This window comes from Pongo abelii, chromosome 1 (assembly GCF_028885655.2).
Source record: "Pongo abelii isolate AG06213 chromosome 1, NHGRI_mPonAbe1-v2.0_pri, whole genome shotgun sequence".
Lineage (NCBI taxonomy): Eukaryota > Metazoa > Chordata > Mammalia > Primates > Hominidae > Pongo > Pongo abelii.
This window is the reverse complement of record NC_071985.2, coordinates 230271380-230277555: the sequence shown is the minus strand read 5'-3', so window position 1 is coordinate 230277555 and position 6176 is coordinate 230271380. Positions and strand designations below refer to the sequence as shown.

Sequence of the window (6176 nt, the reverse complement as noted above, 5' to 3'; positions counted from 1 at the left end):
GCTCCCCTGTGGGATGATTTCAGCAGCTCACCTATGAAGGGTATTACTTTTTCCTCCACTTCTGAAAAGTCTGTCCTAGTTTTCTCTTCTGCCTGCACCAACCTGCATGTTCCCCCTTCATGAATGAGGAAACTGGGAGTGCTTGCTGAGGGCGGCATGTGGCTCTCTGAAAAATATACTATGGCCTTGACCTTGCTCACTGCAGAAGCCCATCAGAGTGGGACTGGACAGCCCAGGTGTGGAAAGATCTGAAGATCAGGTGGGCAAAGGGGACGTTAGAGAGCAGGTGGCTCCTGGATGGAACTTCCTGAGCACTTCAGCAAATGCAGGGGCAACCCGTGGTGGCTTCTCCACTTTGGGGCCCCCCAGGACACCAGTAAGACAAAATAGAGGACAGAAGACTTGAGGATGTAAACAATTCCCAAACTGTCTTTGAATTTTCTGAGAGCCCAGGACCAAAGGCTATTTCCCAGAGGGAAGTGGGAAGAGCCTGTGTGGGGAGTGGACCTTGAGGTGACTCTCACTTCCCATTTGTCTTGTATAACCTGGAACAAGTGACAGAGTCTCTCTGAGGCCTGGCTCCTTCATTTCCAACAAGGGCATAACATTTTTCACCCCTTAGGGTTGTCATGGGATTAATGAGGTGACACAGGCAACTTGCTGGCCCTGCATGAGGCTTAACAAAAGCTACCTTCTTTTCCTTTTCCTGGTGTGTAGGGAAAAAAGATCAAGCTCTGTGGTTCATTGCCTGGAAAGCACATGAGCTTGGGGATGGTGAGCCACACCGTCGTCCCGCCAACCTCCAGGCAGTCTGAAGCGTGATTAAAAGAATGGCTTCAGATGTTGGGAGCACCAGGAGCTACCTCCCTCTTTGATCTGCTCGCTTAAAAAATTCTGTCCTTACCATAGCCTCACTTTAGGCTTTTCAGTTCTGCAGAATTTCCTAATCCTCCTTTAAATAAAGATCAAAAAGGAACCAGCACTTAGCAGCTGCTTCTTTTTCCTGCTGGTCATTACTCTGTAGAGGTTTGGGTTGAAAGTCCTAGTGAATGACTCATGAAGATGGACAATACTAGACCTGAGGCTCCAAACTAGTTGGAAAACGTGATCACCTGGTACCTGATCCAACACCTGATCTGTTTCTTTCTAGGTTTCTAAAAGAATAGGTGCAAGTCTGTCATTGTGCTAAGCACAGAGAAGCTTTATAGGTGTTAACTCATTGGCTCCTAACAATACCCTAGAAGGTAGATGTGTTAGTCTGTTTGTGTTGCTATAAAGGAATCCCTGAGGCACGGTAACTTATAAAGAAAAGAGGTTTATTTTGGCTCATGGTTCTGCAGGCTGCACATGGAGAGGCCTCAGGGAGGTTACAGTCATGGCAGAAGGTGAAGAGGGGGCTGGCATATCACATAGTGGGAGAAGGATCAAGAGAGACAGGAGGGAGGTGCCAGGCTGTTTTTAAACAACCGGGTCTCACATGAACTCACAGAGAGAGGACTCACTTGTTATTGTGAGGACAGCAGCAAGCCATTCATGAGGGATCTGTCTCCATGACCCGTACACCCCCCACCAGGCCCATCTCCAACACTGGAGGTCACATTTCAACATGGGATTTGTAGGGGACACACATCCAAACTATATCAGCTGGTGCCCATTATTGTCACCCATTTTATAGATTGGGAAGGTGAGGAACAGAGGGGTGGAGAAACTTACCTAAGGTCACACAGAGTAAGTGGGAGAGCTGGGATTTTGGCCGCAGTATTTTGGATCCAGAGTTTGTGTAGATGACCACTCTGCTGTACTACCAAGAATTCAACCAAAGGTAAATTCTCTATTCTTTTAAAAATTATTGATTGATTGATTGATTGAGACAGGGTCTCACTATGTTGCCCTAGCTGGCCTCAAACTCCTGGGCTCAAGCGATCCTCCCTCATTGGCCTCCCAAAGTCCTGAGATCACAGGCATGCACCACTGTGCCCTGTCAAGTTCTCTACTCTTACTAGATGTCCAGAACAATTCCTTGTGCAAAGAATGTGTCTTCCACTGCAGCTCAGGGGCTCCTGTGCACAGGGCTGACTGGACATTTGAGACTCCAGCACGGTCGGGGACCCTACTCCCCACAGTGTCTAGGGCGACTCCAGCACGGTTGGGGACCCTATTCCCCATGGTGTCTAGAGGGACTTGGAGAGTGAATATGGTACAGCCCATAACGTTTGACATCCTGGGAGATCGGTGGCTGTAGGGCCTGATCACCCAGCTTGACTGTACCCAAACAAAGCAGAAAATACCTACTAATTTAGTTCCAGGGTTAGTTACAGGTGAAACATAGAACTGAGGAGCGATTTTTCTCCTTTTGACCTTAAAACAAGGGTGAAAAGGCAGAGTGAGCTGAGCTTTGCTGCCCAGAAGCTGCCAGTCCCAGTTGTTTCTGTTTGAGGGGAGTTTGGGAATTGGGGCTCTGGCCCCCGTGTGCAGTGAGCAGATGGGGCAAGTGGGTGGCGTGGGTGGGGGAGGGGCATCATCAGTTGTGAGGTCAGCAGACATTTATCTTCAGAAAGAGAACGTCTCAAAGCCAGGCGCAGTGGCTCACGCCTGTAATCCCAGCACTTTGGGAGGCTGAGACAGGTGGATCATCACTTCAGGTCAGGAGTTTGACACCAGCCTGGCCAACATGGTAAAACCCCATCTCTACTAAAAATACAAAAATTAGCTGGGCGTGGTGGCACATACCTGTGATCCCAGAGAATTGCTTGAACCCAGGAGACGAGGCTGCAGTGAGCCAAGATTGCACGACTGCACTCCAGCCTGGTGATGGAGCAAGGCCCTGCCTCAAAAACAAAAAAAAAAGAAAAAAAAAAAAGAGAGACAGAGAGCATGCCTCGAGCAAAGGGAATTGTCCCCTGGAGGAGAACTGTGTGCTGAGCAGGCAGTGGGTCCTGACTCAGGGGTGTGGCCAGAGCAGGGTGGGTACTGCCCTTCACTCTCATCGCCCCAGTGGAAGGTGACTTTCAGATCTGTTTCAGGACAGGGACACCCAGGTCCCCCTTCTCCCCTCAGGGGTGTGAGATGGCCTGAGGACAGTATGAGTTTGGGAGCAAGCTGCCTCCCAGCAGCCTCCCACACTCTCACAGGTGCATGCACGTGCACACATCACACACACCCAGGGCACACATGCACAATCACACACAAGCATGCACACACTCACCCAGGGCATACATGTACACACACATGTGCCACCACACATATGCTCATACATGCATGTGCACACATGCATAAGCAGGCACACACTGATGCAGGGCACACATGTACACACATGCAAAACCACATGCACTTACATACATGCACACACATAAGCACACATGCACTTAGTGTATGTGTGCACATATATGCATGTGCACACACAATAAGCATACACACATGGCACACATGTACACACATGCACAACAATACATGCACATACATGCGTGCTGACACACACACATAAGCATGCACATGCTTATATAGAGCACACATGTATGCACATATGCACAGATGTACACGCACACACTCACACAGGGCACACATGTACACACACGCATACATGCACAACCACATACATGCACCTACATGAATGGGCACACACACAGAGGCATGCCCCCCCCCCACACACTCCCCCAGGCCAAGACTCCCAGGGCAGGAATAGTTCTAGGGCTCTCCTTTAAGGCTTGGCATCCTTGCTGGGGCACTGACAGACACTCCGGGGTTTACCCTGGGGACTCAGCGCCAGATGCCTTTGGTAGCCGGGGCTGCTCCCAGGAATTTGAGGGGAAGCCCGCCGGAAGAGAAGAGCCAGTTAAGGCAGACGACCTGCAGCACCTGGAGAGATGGCTGCCCTGGGGACGGGAGGGACGCTGCCACTGTGCCTTTAGCATGAGTCTTCATTTAGATGTTAATTATTCACTCAAAAAGATTTACTGAGCGCTTACTGGGTGCCAGGCACGGCTGTCTAGTGTGCCATGGTGAACAAAGCAGACAAAGCCCTGCCCTCGTGGAGCTGGCATGCCAGTGGAGGCAGCAACAGTATTTTAAAAAGTAAAATATGTTTCTGTTTGAGGCTGAGTACCGTGGAGAAGGCATAAGGGACGAGGCAAACGGAGAGGAGAACCGCGATTGGAAGCAGGTGACCAGGGAAGGCCTCCGGAGAGGGCGAGGAACAGGTGCAGACCTGGAGGAGGGGAGGGAGGAGCCCTGCAGACAGCGGGGAAAGAGCACTCCAGCCAGACGCACAGCAAGTGCAAGTGCCCTGAGGCACTGAGAGGGTGTGGCTGTGTCCCCACCCGAACCTCACCTCCAGTTGTAATCCCCATCATGTCTGCGTGTGGAGAGAGGGACCTGGTGGAAGGTGATTGGACCACAGGGGCAGTTTCCCCAGTGCTGTTCTCGTGATAGTGAGTGAGTTCTCACGAGATCTCATGGTTTTATAAATGGCGGTTCTCTGGGGCTTTCCGCTCTTTCCTGTTGCTTTGTGAAGAAGGTTCTTGTTTCTTCTTTGCCTTCTGCCATGATTGTAAGTTTCCTGAGGCCTCCTCAGCCATGCAGAACTGTCAATTAAACATCTTTCTTTTATAAATTACCGTTCTCGGGTGGTATCTTTATCACAGTGTGAGAATAAATGAATATAGGCAGAAACACATGGCCAGTCTCCAGGAGCAGACAGGAGGCCAGAAGGCCGGAGCAGAGCCAGGGAGAGGAAAGCGAGGGACGCTGAAGCCGCATCCCGAGGGCCTGGAGGGCGGCTCTGGTGACCTTGGCTCTTGCTCTGTGTGAGCCAGGAGCCATGTGAGGGTTTCGAGCAGAGGAGTAACGTGGTCTGATTTCATTGTTTTGGGCTGGAGGGACTGGAAGATGGAGTTGCCACTGAGCTGAGAGATGGCTGGGGGCAGCTCTGGGGAATGTGGATTTGGACGCGGTAATATGCAATGCTTATTAGACATCCCAGTGGCGCTACTGGGGAATCTCTAGGAAAAGTGGACCTGACATTTGGAGGAAAGGTCACAGATGGAGAACGTGCATTCAGGAGATTTGAGTGTAGGGCTGAGGCTGGACGTGCTCACCAGGGGTGAGTGGGCAGAGAGAGGGAGAGATCCCGGGATGAAAACCTGGGCCCCACTGTTAGGAGACACGGGAGGAGTGGGATCCACAAGGGCAAAGCAGCCACGTCCCCTGACTACAGGGTCACCATTCACCTCACAGGCCATGTGAATCGCACCCCTGGAACTGTGCGGGGCCCACCTGTGTGGCCACACGCAGTGACGCTGAGCAAAGGAGTGACCAGAGAAGTGCATGGCAAAGCAGAAAGGTGTGCTGTCCTGGAGGACGGGGAGGAAAGCACGCCCAGCAGGCAGGAGCTATCACGTGGCTGCTGGCTGCTGCTGAGAACCTGGCGTGGGCCACCGTCATCAGCAGCGTGGAGGTAACTGACGACCTTGGCCAAGAAGTTGGGTGGCAGCGTGGAGGTCATGCTCAGAGTGAGTGGGGTCAAGAGACGGTGGCGGGAGAGGGAGTGGAGATCAGGCATGGATGGCTTTTATGAGCCGTTTCTCTGTAGAGGGGAGAGGGGGAACGGGGGAAGCTAGGAGGGAGCTGTGCCTTATGCATTGTGTGCTGTGTGCTTATCAGTTAAGGGGAAAAAACAGCGGCAGGTAAGTTTCGTGTGTTGCTGGGGATGGCGTGGCAGAGGGACTATCCTACGAGGGAGCAGACGGAAGCAGGCTTGCTGAGGTGATGGCCTGGGCAGGGGTGAGGGGGTGAACTTAGTGCACAGGGGGAGGGCTGGCACTGGAGAGGAGCCTGGACTGGCCCCTGGGGTGACAAGGGAGAAGGTGGCAGGCATGGGCACTGAGGTGGGTTGTGGAACCTCCTGGAAACTCCCATTTGAGGCAGTGACATGATGCCACCACTCAGGAGACCAGCATGTGGAGGGACTGGGGGCCGGGCCAGCAGGGAGGATGAGGGGCCCCCTTGAGATGCATGGGCTGAGTGTAAAGTGAGGCCGATGGCATGAGCTGTTCCTCATCCTCGTTGAGCTGAAGGACGTGGGTGTTGCAAGTTGGGGGATGGGCGACTGTCCCTGGGACTGGGGCTTTGCCGGATGCCAAAGCGACAGGGCATGAGGGTCTTGCAAGGAAATCTCTAAA

General features: G+C 52.4%; 1 long non-coding RNA gene across 1 annotated transcript; it reads left to right on the top strand.

Moving 5' to 3' along the window:
- The first annotated feature begins 1596 nt into the window (after nt 1-1596).
- On the top strand, nt 1597-5557 carry LOC129052267 (uncharacterized). Its single transcript, XR_008517237.2, has 3 exons — nt 1597-1822; nt 4094-4159; nt 5233-5557. It is a non-coding gene; the product is annotated as an uncharacterized LOC129052267 (long non-coding RNA).
- Nucleotides 5558-6176: the final 619 nt, after the last annotated feature.